The sequence below is a fragment of the Meleagris gallopavo genome, chromosome 1 (assembly GCF_905368555.1).
Source record: "Meleagris gallopavo chromosome 1, MGAL_WU_HG_1.1, whole genome shotgun sequence".
Lineage (NCBI taxonomy): Eukaryota > Metazoa > Chordata > Aves > Galliformes > Phasianidae > Meleagris > Meleagris gallopavo.
In genome coordinates, this window is record NC_139404.1 from 26,351,930 (window position 1) to 26,373,178 (window position 21,249).

The window sequence follows — 21,249 nt, forward strand, 5'->3', positions numbered from 1 at the left end:
TCTTTGAGGCAGGGGTCAAGGCTAGCACACATGGGCAGCCTGGAGCCAGGGCTGGGGACCCTTGTAGAGCTAAAGGGGCTAGCATAACCTCAGATCCGCATGTGTGCCACAGCTGCAAGAAGGATCATTTTGGTGACCACAGCCCTAGGCCTGGGGCTTCATGCCTATGAGATGTACTGAGCCACTCAGTAGTGCGTTCAGTTTGTTTGACAGCAGTGCCCTGGGGTAAGGAGGACAGGGGTTCATGTTCAGGGACAGACCCAGTGCTCACCAAACTCAGTATAATAAGGCCACTGACAAAAGCTAATGAAGGTCTTGTCAGCTGCTCTTGTCATAAATGCTTCACACGCACTTTTGGAGGCAGAAGTCAGCCCCTGCTATCACCAACGACAGCAGTGTGCTGACGGAACACTGACATGAGGCCAGAGATAGCCCTGTGGGGACAGCCGAGGGCTCCTTCACAGTGTCCTCAGATGACATGTGGCAGGCAGAGCTTCCCCACGTCACCCCTTCTCCACCACTCAACTCCTGAGGGACAGCGTCACCTCAAAGCTCACTGGGATGTGAGAGGCGGGAGAGGCCTCCGACTCCATGGCTGACTCCAGGAAGCTGGTGCCCAGCAGACTCAGGCCCCTCAGCCCCATCAGTGCTGCCAGGAGAGACAGCAACGAATATGGTAAATGTAACTTCATGAGGAACAGAGAAAAGCGTAACTGGCTTTAGGTATCAAATTCTAGAGAAAAGGTAAGATTTCCTGTATCTCATGTTTAAATACCATGCATGAGAAGCATAGGTGATGTGACTTTCCCTTCTGCAGTTGCAAGATATCTGAAACAGGAGCTTTTGTGCACATGCAGCTTAGTGACCTTGTACCACGTACACAAATAAACAGCTACAAATCCTGCTCTATTTAGGGATTGCAGAAAGTCATAAAAGCAGGTATACAAACAATTCATAGCAGCAGCCAAAAACATGGCATCCAACACAAAGTGTTCCAGCAGTTTTGACTCTTACAAAGGATGTTGTGGTAAAGCAAGTGCAACAACTCCTTTTTAACACAAAACAGATTCACCCTGAATATTTGTAACAAAACAATTGATTATCTTAGCTCAAGTATGTCTTTACTGCCTCTCTTCTCCCTGTCTCTCTACCTTTACCCAAAAATAATTGCTTGGAAAAAACAGCAGTTCCTCTAATTACTCCTGAAGACTGCTGTATTCGGCTTTGGTGAAATAAGGCAGAAGACATTAGAGCCACTGAATATTTGAATTAGTCTCAGCAGGTCAATTACTACAAAGATTTTCTGCTCTAGTTGCTCACAGAGAGATGTGAACTTCTTAAAATCCCAGCTATTTTCTGTTTAATTTATTGGTAAAGCAAGACATAACAGTGCAAAAGAATCAATTGAACAAAACAGTATTATTGGAGTTCACATGCTGCAACAAGGTATACGACTATAAATCCTCAAGCAAGACAAGCAAGCATTCTTGTAACTTCTTTCAGAGAGCTTTCCTGTTTGCAGCAACATGGGCTGAGCAGATCAATCATTTCACAGGTTTCCCCATACATCAGTTATTTATCTTTTTTTTTTTTTTTTTGGAAGCTATTTTCTTTCCTTAATTGCTACCTTTAGCAAAAGGTGTATCCCTGTACTTCAGCACATTTGAATTAAAGCACCATAAACTCCTGACTTTGCAGCTCTGTTTCAGTGGCTTCTCTCGAATCCCAGTTGTTTGAGAGGGGAAGATGAGAAGCCAATAGAAATTCAAGCAGATTGAAGAATGAGATCTGTCAGGCTTTCTCAGCCTCCATGTCCAATAGTATATAGTTGGTCTAGTATTAAATGGGGAGGCTGGTGACCCTGCATGTGGCATGGGGGTTGGAGATTCATGATCCTTGAGGTCCCTTCCAGCTCTGGCCATTCTGTGATTCTGTGATTCTATATCACACTGCCATCCTTAGGGGCCAATGAAGAACCTCTCCTTTGAGACATTCGACAGGGGAAGTTCCAGAATACCAGATAGTGAATGAATGCCACAGGTAGTCAATAAGTTTGAGATTCTCAGGAATAAAGGCAGAATTAGCACTATTCTATCACAGACAGCTGCACATGCTGTCACTGAGCAGAGGAGATAATAACAAAAAGATGTCTGAGGATAGTTAGCTAAAACTGTACATTAATACTCCATTGAAAAATAGATCCTGTACTAAAAAAAATCCTCTAAAAACCTAGTGGCTCCTGCAGTATTTATTTCTACACATTCTTTTTTATCTTTTTATTTACTCAAATATTTTTATGCAGTTTAGATGCAACTGGTATTTAAGTTTTGTTCAATCCTTTATAAAGCTCAATAGACAGAAGCAATCCAGTCAGAAATAAAGATGTGAATAAGCGCTAAGAGAGTGCTTGTTCATTCAGTACTTAGAAAAATTAATATCCTCACAACAACTATTTAAATAGGGCCAATTTTTTCATGGCTTCTTTTTCTAGCCCCACACTAATTTTGTATCAAGTCAGCATTATATACTTAAGGAAAATGCATGACAGAGCTGAAATTTGTTAATAGGCAGAGGAGTAAGTGTTCTACTTGCAGTAACAAACCCTGGAGTAAGACATTAACAGGTGTTATTTGACTCAGAGAAATGATCTCTGATTTAAAACAAAAAATGTTTTTTTCAAAAAAACAATACAATATCTTATTTCTCACTTAAATATATATACATATATTTAGTAAGAAGTGATAATTAGCCAAACAGAATCATCTTCATTTATTTTTAGATGGAAATTATCATTAATGATCAGCAATTAAGTAAATAGCTCAAAAGTGGTCTTACTTATAGACCGCAGGTCAGCAGTCACAGAGGAAAATTGGACAAGCAAAGTACAGAAAAGATGCACGTACTTGCAAAAGCTACCAATCAACTTCAAAACCAAATCAGTCTCAACCAAAATGGTATTCAGGCAGGAGCACACACACTGGGAGTACAGATTTCCTGTGGTGTGGAAAAAGATGACTACATATTTACACAAAATCCATAGTAATGCAAGAAACAAGAGACTAAACAACATTTTCATGAAATACTTTTTCTCAGAAGAGTAACAGAAATTTAGAACAGTATTTCAAATTCTGCTCTTACATTTGCATTTCAGTTTCTCATATATATTTTGACATATTAATTATAGAAAGACAAGTTGTTTTAATTTGAGCTTACGTATGACAAGACCTATAAAATCCACAGATGTAACTCACCAGTACATTAGACTGGTTTATAGGATAGCTGGCTTTGTTCCTGTGATGACTTTGTGTATATTTATACCCTATTAAAATGCCCGGTAGTAATTACAAAGCCTAGATATTTTCTCAGTTTTAACCTTGTTGGATAAGACAGTGTTGTTTTAGTAACTTCATAATGAATCTACATAAAGATGGTGACTGCCAAAGAAAAGTGGATATGAGTTGCTTCCATATCAGCACTATAAAATTAGGTCTCCTTTTCAATTCTATTTTTGGGCCACACAAATATAACCTCTATACCTGCTTATACGTCGTTAATAATGATACTTTCAGTGCTTCATTTTGTTTCTGCAGGAACATATAAACATGAAAAAAATGTATTTTGTCAGCACCAATTTAAAAATGTGTATATTCTTAGTTCGTGAATATACAGATCTGATAGTACTTCTAAGAATATTTCAATGTTATATATGGAGCTCTTTGAGTTTAGTTTTGGTGAACAAGTTATTACTGTATGATTTTCCATTTTTTATGTTTCCTAACAAGATGTGATAGAACACAGCCATGCAACCACCAACTGATTTGTAGTGAAAGATGCTGCGAAGGAAATTGAAAGATACATTCTGCAATTTTTAACAGTTGAAAAAAGCCATTCACACAAGCATTCCCACAGAACTCCAAATACAGCTTCAGTACACTAACAAAGCACTGGCTCATTTTGACGGTTTAATAGCTGAAACAAAAGCAAGAAAGGAAAACTTAACACCACAAGCAGAGAAGGTGATGTCGAGATCTGATCTGATCTGATCATTGCCGTGTAACCACAGCTGGCAAAAGATGGAAATTTTCACATGCAGATTTCTATTGAGCTTAAAGACCCAGTCAAGGCTCAGATCATGCACAGATGATGGGATGTGTCAGAAGGTAGAAACCACAGACAACACTGATTATCATCCCTGCTGGAATGGAATTGCAGCCAAGCAGGAGAAAACAGAAAATTTCAGTATAGTCCCCACTCCTCCATGTGATCACACTTTTGTTCCTCTAAAAAAAGACAGCTTCTTTTTTGTGCACTGGTGTTGGGTAAGGGACACTGAGGTGCACCATGCTCTACCCCAGGCAACAAGACATGCTGCTTGGGGGGGGCACAGCTTAACCAGAAGGAATGGCAGGTTTTCCCCTTGTCAAATAGGCATCAGTATGGCTTAAGCTGTTCTGTAGCTCAGCTGGCTGGTGCTGGACTGCCTTGAATCCACGGCCTATCCACAACTGACTCCTTATGCCCATAGTGCCCAGGGAGATAACCTGAACTTGGCTGGAGGCAGCTGAGCAGAACAAGGAAGGCAAGTCTCTATAGCCAACTGTGTGTGACCCACCTCTGCAGACCTCTCTTCATAAATCTCTGGATCATTTTTATGGGAATCAGATGGAACCAGCAAGATTGCTACACAGGTACTCTGATGTATCTTTTTTGAGTTTCATATTAATATGTATTAAGAACTATGAGAAGTTAGAAATGAGGTTGTAGTCTTTTTAGAAAAAGGATCAGTAGTTTTCTTGTAATTCAGAAGGGCTATCTAAAATGTCTATTACCCACTAAATAATATTTACTTTGAATAAAATAAATGAAGTTACTTAACTGCATCAAAAACCAGTAACAGATCCAGCAGTGAGAGAGGCTTGAGCTGGTGATGCATGTGAACACTTGTTCATTAAGTGATCTGCAAATGGTACCATTGAACACCTACAACCTCCAATTTCTGAGCCAACAAAACTCACCCCCATCTGCAAACTGCAATGCTCTGTTCAAACTTGAGAATAGCATTACAGTTCCTAAAGGTGATTTCTGACAAGTTCCCTGTGAAATAGGTGATGGATAAAAAATAAACCTTTGTAGGAAGATTGTGACCAAAAACTGTTCTCCCCATTATATTTAACTCTGGAAAACTGGCATCCGCTATCATCAACTACAAAATACATTAATGATAGAATCATTTTTTCTGTGCAACCTGAGAGGAATATGAGGCATAAAATAAATGTTAGACACCATCATATCAACTCATCAGTCTTACTGGGGCACAACAAAGCAATTTAGATGGTAGGCTGAAAATTGACCAGTGCAGAATGCAGACAAGACTCAATTAAGACAAAAAGCAATTTGAGTTTACTGAATAGTCTATAAAAGTCAATAACAAATTACAAAAGCCCAATAAAATTACAAGTAGGTTTTGTTTTCAGTGCACAATTAGGTGTATTCAAAGAAAAACGAAAGCATAACATTACCGAATAATTAGTGGGCTTATTTCACATTCAGGCTTCACAAGTGAAGGTAAAGCTGGGGCACTAAATCCACAAAAGAATACGTGCTACATCTATTCTGCCATTAGGAGCTCCACTTTAAAATGCAGTATGCCAGTGCATCAGTATCCACATGTATGAAGCTATGGAAAGCACGGAAATATTATGTTTCATTGGCATACAAATATCACAGTATTCAAAGTAATCTTGTACTTGTGATGCCACTGGGCAGCTAGTTTCTTGGCTGTTACTTGAAACGATGGCTTTACAAGGCTGGTTCTGGATCAACCTAGGAGCTATTGCCCAGACCTTTATGTAACTTGCACCTCAGGCAAACGGTAGCTCAATCAGACTAAAGTCTGCAGGTATAAATATAACTCAAGAGGTCATTTTGAACAAGCAGTGTATTTCTGCATTTAATCAGTAGGCTATACCAGGTTGAAACACAATCAGGGAGAAAAGTGATCGTTTTCTTCAGTTCTGAAAAGAAGTTCTAACCATTTAACTGTGGGATAATAAATCACTATTAATGAGTAAACATGATACCAAAAATATACAGAAAATTATGATTTGGTGAGAGGACTATCAGCAGCTGATTTATCTTTGAATATAAACTGAGCAGACCTACACTAAAGAGCAGAAGTTCTTTAAGTTGATGCTTTAGTACTCATTTCTTAAGGCAAAGCACTTAGAAGAACATTCCCTGAAGTTCCTTATATCATTTCTAATTTAGGTATGTCTTATCACTAAAAAAAAAGAGCAGTATGAAATGTGTATTAGGGCCAAGGGCTTTTTTATAAGGCATATAACATGGAATTAATTTATTCTCCTTCTGCTTTGAAATATGTTGCAAACAATGGTGATTTTTCTCAATATATTATACAAAACTATACAAATATTCATTTTAACAATTATTCACATTTCAAAATTTGTTAGTAAGTAGCTTGCCACCAGTTGTCTGAATTTAAAAATGAAGTATTCCAACAGATTGATCACGTGTCTTCACTGGGATTTTTTTCAACTTAATTGCATTGATGTAAATCAGGCAGTAAACTTGCATATATTAAGACAAGAATTCAATAATATGTTTCACCAACACTTTTCAATTTTCAGTGAATGTCTGTTTTGGCAGTCACATATACTAGATTACTTACTTGCTGTTTTTACAGATAGATCACCAAAACAGTATGAATATAGCCTAAATGAGCTTCATAATCAATTGGAGAGCTATAGAGCCTCATCTAGTCTTTACTCACTGTTTTCTCAGTTGTTTTCACATGGCATATTCCTTTACATGAAAATCATGGAGGTACTGAGGGAGGCATCAATTTCTGCTTGTACAAGTTACTACACAAGGACTGGAGAGGTAGAGGAGGCAGCAAAAAATTTCTCCACCTGCACTCAAAGAAAGCACCATCAAAAGCAGAGTGCAGCTTTACAATTAAAACTTCAGTGACGATTAAGGTCACTCAGCAGAAATAGGAACTCCCCAAGGGCAGCATATTCCATAAAATTATGTTTCATTTATCTGCGTTTATATATGTCGCTTCTAGAGAGCCATGCTGTGCTGTCTTTTCTTCAGAAGGAGAGAGGGAGCTGCTGTACTTTGCCTTCTCTGCTGCTGCGGCTTCAAAGAAGCCATTAAGAAAGCGGAGCTCTGCTTTGATGCCATCGCCTTGTTCTTGAAGATGGATAGATGATGCTCTGCCCTCTGGGTCAGACGAGCAGAGTCCCAGCAGATCACAAAGATGGACCTGCACTGTGTCAGACTCTGGGAAATCGAACTCTGGCTTCTTTTGTAAACTGTCATTTTGCTCTTTAGGGAGTCGCTGCTAACTTGCTGGAAGGAGCCTTAGCATCTGGAAAGCTAGCACGGGCAAAAAGAAACCTACTAGGCTAATTACACCTTATATAACTAGAGAGATAGCAGTTTACAGCATCAGTAGTCATTCAAATTCTCTCTCTCATGTAAAAACTGTAAGAGAAATCTAAAAAGAATTAATAGGAGCTTGCTTAATACTTAATCACTTTTTTTCCCCCATTATTACAAGCATCTTGAGTGTTATCTTAGAGCAGCCACTCAGTTCACCACCAGTCTGCATCTGTCAGAGAAGACAGGGTTGCCAGATTTTAGCAGCACTCTGTGTAGTTGTGCAGTATTCTGTGCTTGGGCTCTGTCACAAGCTGCAGTTTGCAAACATGAATGGGACACAAGCTTATAGCAAGCATTTTTAATAGTATTTCTCATACAATTGCTAGAATCTCAGCTCAGTAAAGAGCAAAGAAGCATTAAACAGTCTTTCAGTCCTTATTGTTCATTTCTGGTTAGCTGTTTTCTTCTTTTGTTATTCTTTGTGCCAGAAGACATCAGATGGACTTTTAGAAGACAGGAGCACTGATGTCACAGAGTCGGAAACATAAGATATAGCTGTTCTTCTGCAGAAAAGGTGCCTCCCCTTTCATCCGTCACCTGGCCCTCATTGTAGAGCAGCAGAGAGGCAGCTAGGACGTCAGCTTCTCATTACAAGGCTATTCCAGCTTTCCTGCAGGCTGCAAAGGCCTGACCTGTCAAATGTAAAAATAGAAAACTGAATTCCCTGGATGGAGAATACAACTAGAGTTTGAGGCAGTAAGATATTTAACTTGTTTTTCTATCAATTAGATAGATTTCTTAGACCACATATACCCTTCAAGCTCTCTAAAATTAAAAACATTAAAATCTTAATTGGTAACAAGCCCTTTCTGCTTCCCCCTGGCAATTATGACAACAGAATTAGACTCAGGTAACTCAATTAGACACCAGCCTAATCCAGCTTCCTCCAAGCAGGTCTCTAAGCAAAACTTCATGAGCTTGATGAAAACAGCAATCAGACTGCTTTGCTGAGGTCAGGTAGTGCATGCTTACAATAATCAAAAGAGTTTTACTTTCTCCTTGAAGGCCAAATATTCCTGTAAACTCCTCAGCTAATCACTTGGGCGCCTCATCCATTCTGACCAGAAATTCTGCAGATGTGCTTGGTGCAGTGTGAAGTTGACCTTGTTGCCTTCTTCCCTTTCAGTCCTACCTTTTTCCTGACTGCGTGCTTCAGACACGTACACGAAGAACCAGAGATCAGGAAGCAGCAATCCTGCTCTGCCCTGTGCTTCCCTTCCTGCACACTCCCTTCCTCTCAGCTGCCTAGAAGCAAAGACTTAACTTCACAGAGGGAAAGCACAGCATGAAGTGGTATGTGAAAGGGCAGCTCCAAATGTCTGCATGGACAAAGCCTCAAAGCTCAGTCTGCATGAAGAAACTCGGGACTATGTTAAAATGCAATCTGTAGCCTCTTTGTGCCTGAAAGGTAGTGTAGAATAAGACGCAGTGCAGTACATGGAAAGAGGCAGGTGCCTCTGAAGAACCACCTGTCCCCTGAAAACATATTGTGTCACATGTTGTTTCACAGTCACTGTCTGAAAAACCATGATTTTGTTATGAAGTGAGAACTTCTCTGCCACTCTACTACCCTCCTAGACTCTCACTTTTCTGCTCCACAGACCTGTGGTGATGGTGGTCTCTGCTCCCTGGTAGCCCCACACCTGCAGAGGGAACAGGTGGAATCTCTCCTAGAGAAGTGGGCAGCTACCAGAAGCCAGTTTAAGGCTGAGGAAACCATGAGCCCAGGCACATCCCTGTACCCTGCACACAGGCTTCATGTGCTAGACAGTTATACAGAAAATAGGAGCACAAGTCAGAAGAGAAGATTTGTAAAATGATGCATGTTTTAGGACATCCAGCAATGGGTTTTTGAGCCTTTGATACAGCTTTACATCCCTTTTGGTAGACTTTGCAGTTACACTCCAGAAAGAGTCAAATGCCCAGGTGTGCCCTTGTGCTCACCAGCCCCTGCCCCTAATTTGGAGGAGATTCCTGTTGTACACGGGCTGGTCTAAAGCCCTCTCAGACCATCAGGGTGGAGGTTGGTCACAAGTGTGACCACAAGTGAGCTCCCAAGGCTCAGTCTTGGGCGTGGTGCTCTTCAATATCTTCATCAATGACATAGTCGATGGCATCGAGTGCACCCTCAGCAAGTTTGCAGACGACAGTAAGCTGAGCAGTGCAGTTGATACACTGGAAGGAAGGGAGGCCATCCAGAGGGACCGAGACAGGCTGGAGAAGTGGGCCCATGAAAAGTTAATGAAGTTCAGCAAGGCCAAGTGGTGCTGCATTCGGGTCAGGGCAATCCCAGGTATTTATACAAACTGGGGGAAGATCTTTTTGAGAGTAGCCCTGCGGAGAAGGACTTGGGGGTCCTGGTGGACGAGCAGCTGGACATGAGGCAGCAGTGTGCACTTGCAGCCCTGAAGGCCAACTGTGTTCTGGGTTGCATTAAAAAAGGGGCGGCCAGCAGGGAGAGGGAGGTGATTGTCCCCCTCTGCTTGGCTCTTGTGAGGCCCCATCTGCAGTACTGTGTCCAGGCCTGGGACCTCAGTACAGGAAGGACGTGGAGCTCTTGGAGCGGGTCCAGAGGAGGATGATCAGAGGGCTGGAGCTCCTCTCCTATGAGGAAAGGTTGAGGGAACTAGCTAGGAGAAGAGAAGGCTCCAGGGATACCTGATTGTGGCCTTGCAATATTTGAAGGGAGCTTATAAACAGGAGGGGATACGACTGTTTACAAGGGTGGATAGTGATAGGACAAGGGGGAATGGTTTTAAACTGAGACAGGGGAGATTTAGGTTAGATATTCAGAAGTTTTTCACATACAGGGGATGACACAATGGAACAGTGTTGTTGGATGTCCCATCATTGGAGGCATTCAAGGCTAGGCTGGATGTGGCTCTGGGCAGCCTGGTCTGGTGGTTGGCAACCCTGCACATAGCAGGAGGGTTGAAACTAGATGATCATTGTGGTCCTTTTCAACCCAGGCCATTCTATGATTCTTTGATTCTGTGATCAGTTCTTTGCATTCTCTGTTTAGGAAGCCTGTATGCTTTGCAGTCCAGTTGCATTTCAGCTCAGGTACCAAGCACTTAGGAGTTGGGCAGTGGATCACTGAAAACACAGGAACTAAGCTCTTTATTAAACCTGCTCTCAGTCAGTAACTTACTGACACGAGCCAAACTGATATACACAAGGGTTAAAAGGATTAACAGAAATCTACATTAGAGATTTGCACCAGATGAACCAGATTGATTTTTAAATCCACTTGATTAAATGGGTGTACTTTTTCAAGACTGATTCATTTAGCAATTTCTCCCTCAAAGGCTCCACTGATATTTCGCTTACAGTGACTAATTACTTTTCAGAACACAGTGTACTTGTTCTCTGCTTCTGTGGACTCTGCACAGTTACTACATCTGGGTTAAGTGGGCAGAAAGTGCCTTTCTGCTTGACAGTACTTCACACCACTCTGCAGGGATGTACACAGGATCACAAAAGGGCCAAAAGAGCTCCCAGCATTCACAACTGGAGACAAAGCTGCAAACAGTGGAAAAATACCATACCACAGCCTTCCCAGGTGCTGGGGCTGTAAGGCTGACTGTATGCAGTGCAAACAGTTCTGTCGAGGTGGGAGCAGAACACAGAGGTGGCAGAGCCCTTAGGGAGCACAGGGTGGGACAGAAACTCTGCCACTGGTCCCAGGATAGCGGGACATCTCAGGGCTCAGAGCTGGCATCCTGCTGCCTTCCTGCTGCCTGGGGCAGTGATAAGTGATCATTTCATACCAGCTCTTCTTGTTTAACTGTCTTTCCAGGTTAAATCCTTGAACCCCCCCTACTTTACCACTCTGCCACTTCCTCCCCTTTCCTAACTGAGCAAGCTGTGTTTGTTTGGCTCTGGCTCAGGTTTGTGCAACTTTTTTTTTCCTGCCTCCTTCATTCACAAGTGGATTTCAGAGTAGAAGTATTCCAAGTCTTTAGAAATCTGACAACCCTCGTTGGTGAAGCAAATTTCAGTGTAAAAGTTGAAAAATCTACAATTTTCCTCCTCAGTGATGCCCATAGTACCCAGATGAGGAGTTGATTTTACTGATAGCATTGTGCTAACTAGTATTTTCTCACTGCCAGTTTGTGCTCTTATTTTATTTTATTTCTGTGCCCCATTTTACACAAAAACAGTTTACAGGACTCTGTTGATTTAGGGGATCTATGGCTGTGAAATACCCAGTTTCTACCATCCACCATCCCCTTTTGCAGGTGTCTCAGGTGCTTCCCTGTTAACCAGAGCAGGGCTTTTCTATCAGTCCAATGGTAAGTTTGAAAGGACACTTTGTTCAGTCAAGTGCTCCCTCAGGCTGTGCTGCTTTGACAAGTGCAGGCCTGCATTTGCTTCCCATTGTGCTGGCTCCCAGGGCAGAAGTGTGTGGGACAGCACAGTAGGGCTGTATGGATGCCAGCATGAAGCTGGCATTAGCATGAATGCATTGACCAAACAGGCACAGGGACAGCCTCAGAGAGGGCTCCAATGAAGAGGCGCAAATCTCTGAATTCATCTAAATTGCTACAATCATATGCTGCCCTAAATTCACCATCTCATTAAAGTTAATGCACCATACTAAAATATCCACCCAATACTGGTAGTATCATGCTGGTGCTGCTGTCATGAGCAGGAAGAGGAAAGCCTGTGGTCAGAAGAAGCCCTTTTGAGAAGTGTATAAGAAGGATCTAATTTCTTAAATGCTATCACCTTGCGTACTGTAATGGTTTTGTTCACCAAAAAAAAAAAAAAAAAAAAAAAAAACCTGTAACAACAAGAGAAGCAGAACTGGGACAAAACCTCCCCAGAGATGCATCTCCAGAGCACTCGAATGCATTCTTTTGCTCTCTGTTGCAGTGCAGGAAACCTGGCTGCTGCCTGTGGCGCCAGTGCTGCTGCATCTGTGCACACGTGAGGATGTGGGGGACCCACAGCCTCCCAGGCCAACTCTGGGGATCCCACTGCTCCCTCGTTACTGCAGTTGCTAGAAATGTTGAAATTCACTCCAAGAATATTCCTGAGTATCTCTGTAATGTTCTGCACTTTACAAAGAGATCTCACTGTTGGAAAATTTGTTGCTGTAAGTTTCTTGCCACAGCCAGGCAAGGCTGGAAGAGTGGTTGTATGAGTCCTCTGCTTTCTTGCAGGTAGTTTTAAACAAATGTGGAAATTTCCAGCATTGCTAGTGCCACCACATTCTCCCTGTTCAAGCTGCCAGGAGCTGCTTGTGACTGTATACCACCTTTATTGTGACGGTCTAAAGGAGTACAGACTGATAGGTAGGTGATGGAGAGCTGCATGCCAAGCCAAGCTCTGACTGGGTTCTACCCCTTACTGAAGCAATTAAATTCCTATCCCAGCGTCCTCATCTATAAAACAGATGTCTGCCCACATTGTGCTGATGTGGTAATTACAGCACAGAATAAACAATGTAAATCCCTATCATAGCCTAAACAATTTGACTGACTTAGCACTGATGGATAAGGTGTGAATCATTGTGGAAATTAGTGAAGTTATCACAAATGCTGAGAAGTGGAAAGGAAAAAAGAAAGGAGATGGTAGTGCCTGACCTTGAGGAGGCAACACTACAGAGACAAGAGCCTTTGGAGTCACTACAGAGGAAGGAAAGACAGGGCCAGAAAGAGGACTAGAAGAAAGAGTATTAAAAAATAGCTAAGAAAGGAAAAATAGCCAAGAAATCCTTCTCAGAAAGGAGATAATATTAAAAAAAAAAAAGTAAATTCAGCACAAGCAAATAAAAACCACAAAGAAAACAAACAAAACAAATAAAAGGTCCCCAAAATATTTACAAGAGGTTTTTCCCACAACAATTCAGTTGGTTGCTCCTGTTAACTCTTTGTGCCTATTTCTCGTGTACTTTAAACACCACAAGACCTCATTAAGCAGATGTGGGCATAATATTGTATCCTTTCTTGTAGACCAAGGAAAGTATCACATGAGGTTTAGAATATAATTTTGATCTCTTTTTCCCATTAGCCCCATGGATTTGAAGACCAAATTAATAGGATTTCAATATAAAACTATTTTATTCCTTCTTATTGCCCAGTAATCATCCCCTAGAATCCTTCATTTTAATATATTTTGTAGAATAGAACTCTTAAGAGTTGACAACAGTTGATGAAAGAAGATATTCATAATATTTGAATAAGCACTATGAGATTAATCTTAGTTTTAAGGTAGTTCTCCTTTATGTCTGACAAGGTTAATGCTTCCATGCTTCCTCCTCTTTGCTCATATTCTGATTGGACTAATGACTGTGACATGACACAGATTTCTTGTCCTACTTTCTACTTTGGATAGTAATACACTTCTTCCTCTGACAATTAAGATATATCTTGTAAAATTACTATTCTATACACTACACTGAGCACAAGTCAAAACAATTTTCAGTTCGGTTTGCAGTCCCCAGAGGAAACTGCTAGCATGTGCATATTGCACCCTGTATAAAAGAATGCATGAATTATACATCAATGTTACGTCTCAATTCTTTTTAGATTAGGAGTTGTTTATAAAGTACATTAAGATTATACAGAATTTAACATGCAAAGTGACCCAAACCCTGTCTTCTTGAGTGCATAATCAAAGGTATTGGATAACATCTTCAGAGTATATAGCTTTATCACTTACAAAAAGAGAAACAACAAAGCTTCAAAAAGCAAAATAGCACCTGCAGATCAGGAAGGCTCTGGGACTCCACATCGACAGAAAACAATAAACAAAACAAAATCATCATAGGCTCTAATAGCACAAGTCAGCACTATCTCATCTATCAAGACATCTAAAAATTCTGCCTTTCCGCCAGAATCTGTGGAAATTGGCATTAGCTGTGGGTTCTCCAACTGCATGCTTTTCTGGAGAAAAGAGCCAAAGCAGGTGTAAAGCTTTGAAAAGAATAAATTACACAGGCTAAAGTTTTATGATCCTGAAATCAAAGATTTCAAGTACAAGAGAATCCACCTTGCTGAAGAACTAATCCCAATTAAAGAAATAGTGATCATACTTTTCTTGGCATAAGATGAAAAGATCTTTCTTTTCAGCTGTAAATGGCTGTATTTCAAGAAGTGAATTTCAAGGACATCAGTAAAAGCAAGAACATCAAAAAAAGAATTCATGTTAGCAATGCTGGACAAATGGGTAAGAGGAATATGGAGAACTTTACCAAGTACATATGTGAAAAAGTAGGTCTAGAACCAGGGCAAAAATTAACGATGATTCTAAAATGACTGCAATATTGAATGTAGTCTGGAAATAAGTCTGAGCATGTGGTAAGAGAAGATGAGCCACTAATGTAAGTAGATAAATGCAAGTAAAGGAAAACCTTGGTGTGGATAAAGTGCTAGGAAAAGAGCATTAGGTAGCTTTCTTTAATGCTCAATATCTGAGGAGAGCAGTCAGTGAAAGGAAGAACAAGAAAATAAATGTAAAAAATAAAAATAGCTTTTAAAGTTGACCTCTGATGGAAAAAAGATGCTTTTATGATCTCCCAGAGTCTACTTTTAGTCTTAATAAAAAAGGCTGTCACTGATCTACCAATTCAGTTAAAGTGAATGGGTATATTGAACAGTTGGGGTGGGAGGCATTTTCAGAGATCAGAAATTATGCTGAGCAAAGACAAATCTGGAAGGAATTACAATCAGATTGAGCTAAGGCAACAATTTTAATGCTTTTTAATTAAAAGACATTTCATTCCAAAATTACATTTTCAAGTCAAAATGATACATTTAATGTAGAATAAAGCCAAACAATTTTACATCTGATTTTTATGCTTGTTCCACAACAAAATCCATTACTTGCATAGGCCTGGTAAGTACCTTTCATTCAGACTGAAGGAAGGAGTAATTAGATACTCTCATGTGAGATGACAGCTGAAACAGAAACTCTTGACCAACATTAAAACCAGTACAATAAGCAGTTGGGCCAGTTAGGTCAATAGGCTTCTCTAATTCCTCTTTTGATTGCAAAGCCATGAGCTGAGGTAGATATGTTTTTAGCTCTGTTTTTAGAGGTTGTAAGAGCTAAAAGCAACCCAGCAGGTAGCACAAACTGTGCTGATACAGAGCAGATGATTGTTGTTGTGTGGAACCAGTAGAAAAGTCAGACTAGACCATCATAAGCTAAAAAGTTGGTCACAGAAGTCTATTTCTATGTGTTATAGGAATTAAGCAGACAACACTGCAACAAATAGACACCCAAGGAAGATCAAATTCCGGTACTGATAGGGAGAAGACAAATAAAGCTCCAAATACTGGCAAACCATTTATGCCAAAGGACAACAAACAACTATGAGGTTAATGTTCAGAAAACAATGCGTGTGAAAAGGCACCAAAGCAAACAAACAGAACCTCGCAGCACTGATCTGAGTTGTCCTTCCCAGGCACAGGGACCTTATAAGCACTGAAGGAGAAGAAATACATCCACATACATGGATCTTTACACATATACATTACTTCTGACCTGGGTTGAGCCTTTGAACAAAACAATATGCACAATATGCACTACAATTAGCCTAGCAATGCAGAACTCTTCAGGTTCCCAGCCATTTTTCATGCCATACTGTGTATGCTTTCAAATCATAATACAGCAAGAAATAAAAACCGACCACCTAAAGAAACAAAACGCAGCATTTGCCATGTACAGAGCCCATCCTACTTTTCTTGAGAAAGGATAAAAGCTGCATATGCATTCATTCACCACCAAGTATGTGAGCTTTTCTAATGAAGGCAGGCCTCAAGTTTTCTTTCTATCTGGCTCAGAAAATAATGAGATCAAAAGAGATCCTGCATCCAGGATCCAGGAGATCTCTGCCTCACACACTGACTCTTTGGTTGCGACAGTCAGATGATGTCTTAACCCAGATGCATATCACAGAATGTCTGCAAGGGCCTTATAGAAGAGAAAGGTGATCTTGAACATAACACTATATTTATTTTGCAGAGAGAAGATTGAAAAGGTAGGACAAATCATATGTGCTTATGGACATTTTGGTACCTGGTAAGGTATATTTGTGACAGCACTGAAGAAGTCAGGAGAACCCAACTTGCACTACAGGAGGCCCCTCTGCATGGGACTCACCAGCAGAGATGGAAAGGTGCCCCAAGGGCACAAAACACTGAAGAACAGCAGCACTTTTCACTTTCTGCAAACTCCCACTCACATCACTAGAAGTGGATGTCATGACATTATTATCCCTGGCTTTATTGTACCTTGTGTGCAATAGATTAAATGCTGGGAGTAGGATGGCAGCAGAACTCAAATATATCTGAACTAACTTAATGTTGTTTATCTCTACAATAGCAAAAAAGAATGCTTATGATTATGTTCATAAATATTTGTTTTCTAGGAAAAAGAAAACCAAATCTCCCCACAAGGAGCAGTCAACTACTGAAAAATTTGTCCCGCTTTTCATCTTTGTTTCAACCTTTTAGAAATATTCTGTTTCTCTCATGTGGAGAGTAGTAAAATAGTCTTAAATTCTCACACTGGATATTTAATAAGAGATAATTATCTTTCAACCACTTATCTCTAGAAGTAAAAAAGTTATCACTTCCTTCAGCCATTTTGTTTCTTCCGTGTTTGAAGCCAAGCCTGGTTATGATATGATTTAAAAAACAGAAATTTTTCTTGGCCTTAGCCACACAGCCTCCACTCATGCATTAAAATACACCTGTCATCCTGTTGGTATTTGACATTCAGGATGTTGCTACATAGAGAAGATGAGCTGGAGATGTCACATCTGAGGTCAGATTCCAGAAGGTCTGCTTCTCCCAAACTTGTAATGCAGTTGCCAGCTAGTTGGACAAACAGAGAGACTACATAACTCACATGTATACTTACATTAAAGATTTATGCTTTTTTTTTTTTTTTTTTTGCTCGTATCGTAGACGAATCCAGCATTTTTATGCACTGCATACTAAAAGCACTGTAAACAAGTGGCTTGTGAAAACGTTGCAGCCATGTGCAATGGCAGATATTAGATATACACCCAGTCTGACAAATCCTAGTTACATCATCAGCTATTTCCCTGTTTTTATCTCAATACATTCACAACTCACCAAACTAAGCTAATGACCTTGCACTAGCACAGTTGGTCCATAGTAACCTACTTATCTTCTAGCACTTGTTTCTAGGCCCAACTTTTTAGACAAATCATAAATATCCATGGCTGATGCACTGTTATCTCTGTGCATGGCTATACACAGAAAGGAACATGTATTTTTCATTCACAGAAGAACTCACATGCTGTAAAATTTTGGAAAAGATAGAGTTATTTGTACATTTAAGCCATGCTGGCAGACAAGCTGATGTAGGAGAGTTTGATGCCTCTAGCCACTCATGAAAAAGGGCAAATCACCAAAACCTTGACTAGAATTAAATAGTAAGGCAGTTATGTTGATTTCATGGCATGTCCCTTCCTTTATACAGCAATAGCCTCCCATGACAGAAATAGCATTGGTCAGACCAGACTGAGGAGCTCCTCATAGCCTCAGCTTTTTCCTTCTATGTCTAAACTCCTTTGTTACCTCCACAGGAATCACTTCTTAAAACCTTAGGATTGCTGTCAGCTGTCTAGGATTCCATCAAACTTACAAAATCTTTTTAAACCTGGACACAGTATTCTCAAGTGTAAGCAAAGTTGCAAGAAGCAAAATTATTTTCCTGTTCTGAAAAATCATACCCTATTTATATACTGGTATAGCACTCATTTTTTGCAGCTTCATCACATTGTGAACTTGTCTCATCTGTCCGTCACCCTCTGGACTTGCTCTGCATTACTGCATTTAAAACTTACGATTACTAGACTGGTCCTAAATAAAAATAACTGTTTCTGTGAGCCCTTAACCAGAATTGTGAGTATTTAGACAAGAGAACACTCCTCTACTTTCCAAACTCCATCCTCCCTAGTCATGCTGCAAACAAACACATTTCCTCCTACCACACAGTAATTCCATTATAATGGCTTCTCAAAAAAGCATTGCTGTGGGTTGAGAGGAAATTGAAAAGAAAATAAAACACCATGCAGAGGCTCAGTCCTATCACAGGAAGGCAAGTGCAGATACTGGATGTACATCTACATGATGTACACAGATGTACGTCTATGTACATCATTAAACCTAAGGGTGGATCCAAGAGCTGCTGTTTTGTTATAATCACATCTGCTCTAGAACCTTTTGATTTTGAACACTTCTGTGAAGCATTTCTCTGCAGTCTCAGAGCTGGAAAACTCTGTTAGTGGCAATTGAGCATTTTCTTCTTTGTGCTGAAGTCTAGTTCTAAGCCATTTAATTCAATATAGGAGTATGCTGAAGTTACATTTTAAATTATATGTCTGTAGTGAAGACCTCTAGAAACTTCTACATAAGGCACAGTAAGATGATGTTCTTAGTTTATATCATTCTAAAAGTTGATGTTCTGTGAAAATCGCCACAATAAAAGAAAAATCACTCATGATACTACAGCATGATTTATGGACTTTGTGTCAAGGTTAACGGCTGCAAAATTGGCTTCCTGATGTGACAGAAAGTTTACTCATCCTCTCTTCTGCTGACTGCATTCCTACCGAGCAGCAAACTTGTGAAAAACAGCAGCCTACCACCAGCACCTGTTCCCACTTGTGTTACATTGCAGTCACTATTGAGAGGCTATGGGACCTTCACCCTCAGGCATTTTCCAGTCAACACCAGACACAGCCAGGGCTGCTCTGACTAAGCGTCAGCAAGGGTTCTGCTTGAAGCAGGAGATGGGGCAGATGATGACCACAGGATCCTTCTACACAGTGCTTCATGTGAAATTAGCAGGAAAGTCAGTTACATCTCAGTGCTTTTTAGATGTCAAGTACTGAACAACAGGAGAGGCGAAAGCACATCTAAAAATAAAAATAGTCAAAGGATGCCTTGTTTTTCCTGTCTCCCAACAGTAACGAGAGCCAGGAGCAGGCAGAAAACACAAAAGATCTCTTTCTCTCTGGCAGCTCAGGCGGGTGACTCACAGCAAGCAATGAACTCTCCACATGCTGCTCCTGTCAGTGCTGGGCAGATTTGCCTTTTGAGCCCTGACCTGGGCCATACGGCTGCAGACAGAAACACAGAGCCTGACTTCTTCCTAGCAGCTTTGTCAATAAGAAAACGCTAAGGACAGCTGAGGACAGCGATCACTGAAACGTCATATTTGCAATGCAGCTAAAATCCTGGAGCCAGGAGAGCAGGTTGAAGGAATGCCAGCACTCACACCCCACAGCTGCTAGGAATTGCAGTGAGCCACCTCAGACCTTTCTTCCCAGAACTCAGCATGCCATTGCATGCCATTACCCTTTACTCCCACCCATCTCCAGCAGGAAAATTTATGATATGTGCTTCTGCACTCCTCTGCCAGGTATGTTATACACCAAAAATTGTAGTTTTCCTTGTGACTTCCAACTGGCAAGCCAGAGCTAACAATGAAACAAAGGCAGCTCCGAGGATGGTTTTACAACAAACTTATTTTTGTCCAGTGATTATATATCACAATTGCACACAAGCGCTGAGGTGCTGACAGCATTTTTCTCTTAGCATTTTCACAATACTATACCCAAAGAATGCTGTTCATGCTCCTTCAGACTAATAGGCAGACAAAATCTTGAAATAAAGATATATTTTTTTTAATCTTTCACTTGCAGAACCGATGGTTCTGCACATCAGCTGAATTTACTATTGGATTTATTAGAGCCAGAAAGCTGAATTTCATTTCATATGGCCTTCAGCTATGGACACTGAAAGCAAGTCCCTGTAGCTCGAATAGCACTGTACTATTGTCTTGTTTTCCCATGTAAATAGATTTTGTTTTCGTAGGTCTTACACCTAAAGGCAATGAGCATTATGGCTGTGACATCTGCTGCCAGTGCAGCTGTGGCTCCAGCTGGTTTTCTGCCCTGGGGTACAATAACAGCCCAATACTTGGATTTTGAGGGGAGGGAACGTATTATAGGTCGTATCATCATAATCACCAATCATGCTAGTGACTGTTTTTGAAACAAATTCTGTTTCACAGAAAGAATGATTTAAGAAGCATTCCCAAGATTGCTCAAGCTTGTGAGCAACATACCTGTTTTTCCTGTCTTTACTGAATACAGTGTGTTACTGTTTACCTGTACACCAGGCAGAAGGAAAGTATTTTATGGCTTTGCACAGCTCACGGCTAAAAAGAACCATCTCCACACTGCACAGGCTTTATGACTAATAGTGTTTCCTGTGGAATTCACCAGAAAATGAACCACATGACTTAATACTAAATGTAGGGCTGGTGGAAGCTTCCAGATTCATACTCTGGATGCTTCTTGACCATGTTCTAGAACGTTGTTCAGAATGTGGCAGTGCTTTTCCTCTTCCTGAGATCTTCCTCCTCTATTTTAGAGAATACAGCTCCTTGATAGTGCAAGAGACTTCTATTCCAAGCTAACACCATCCTTCCTGCAAAGTCTGTCCCTGTATTATGCTTTCTGCTTCAAGCCTAGTTCAATTTTATTGTAAGTGCTGGAAACTTTGACTGTTGCACATGAAGTAGGACAACTTCTGGAATGTCTTGAAGTATAAGTGTATCACAGAATTTCCAGTGAGTGTAGTAGATTAGTCCTGTGGTGGCTTGTTTCTTTCCTAAACCAACCCATAAATCCCATTAGTGATGGAGCTGCTACACAGACACTTGCCATCAGGAGCTGTCCCTGCCAGAAAAAAAGCTATTGAAGAGCGTTCATGAGAAATTAATTGT

The 21,249-nt window shown here is 40.6% G+C and overlaps 1 long non-coding RNA gene across 1 annotated transcript; it reads left to right on the top strand.

Annotated features, from left to right (window-relative positions):
* Nucleotides 1–372: 372 nt before the first annotated feature.
* On the top strand, nt 373–9,120 carry LOC104909608 (uncharacterized). The gene is made up of 3 exons (XR_792458.3): nt 373–744; nt 4,526–4,688; nt 8,594–9,120. It is a non-coding gene; the product is annotated as an uncharacterized LOC104909608 (long non-coding RNA).
* Nucleotides 9,121–21,249: the final 12,129 nt, after the last annotated feature.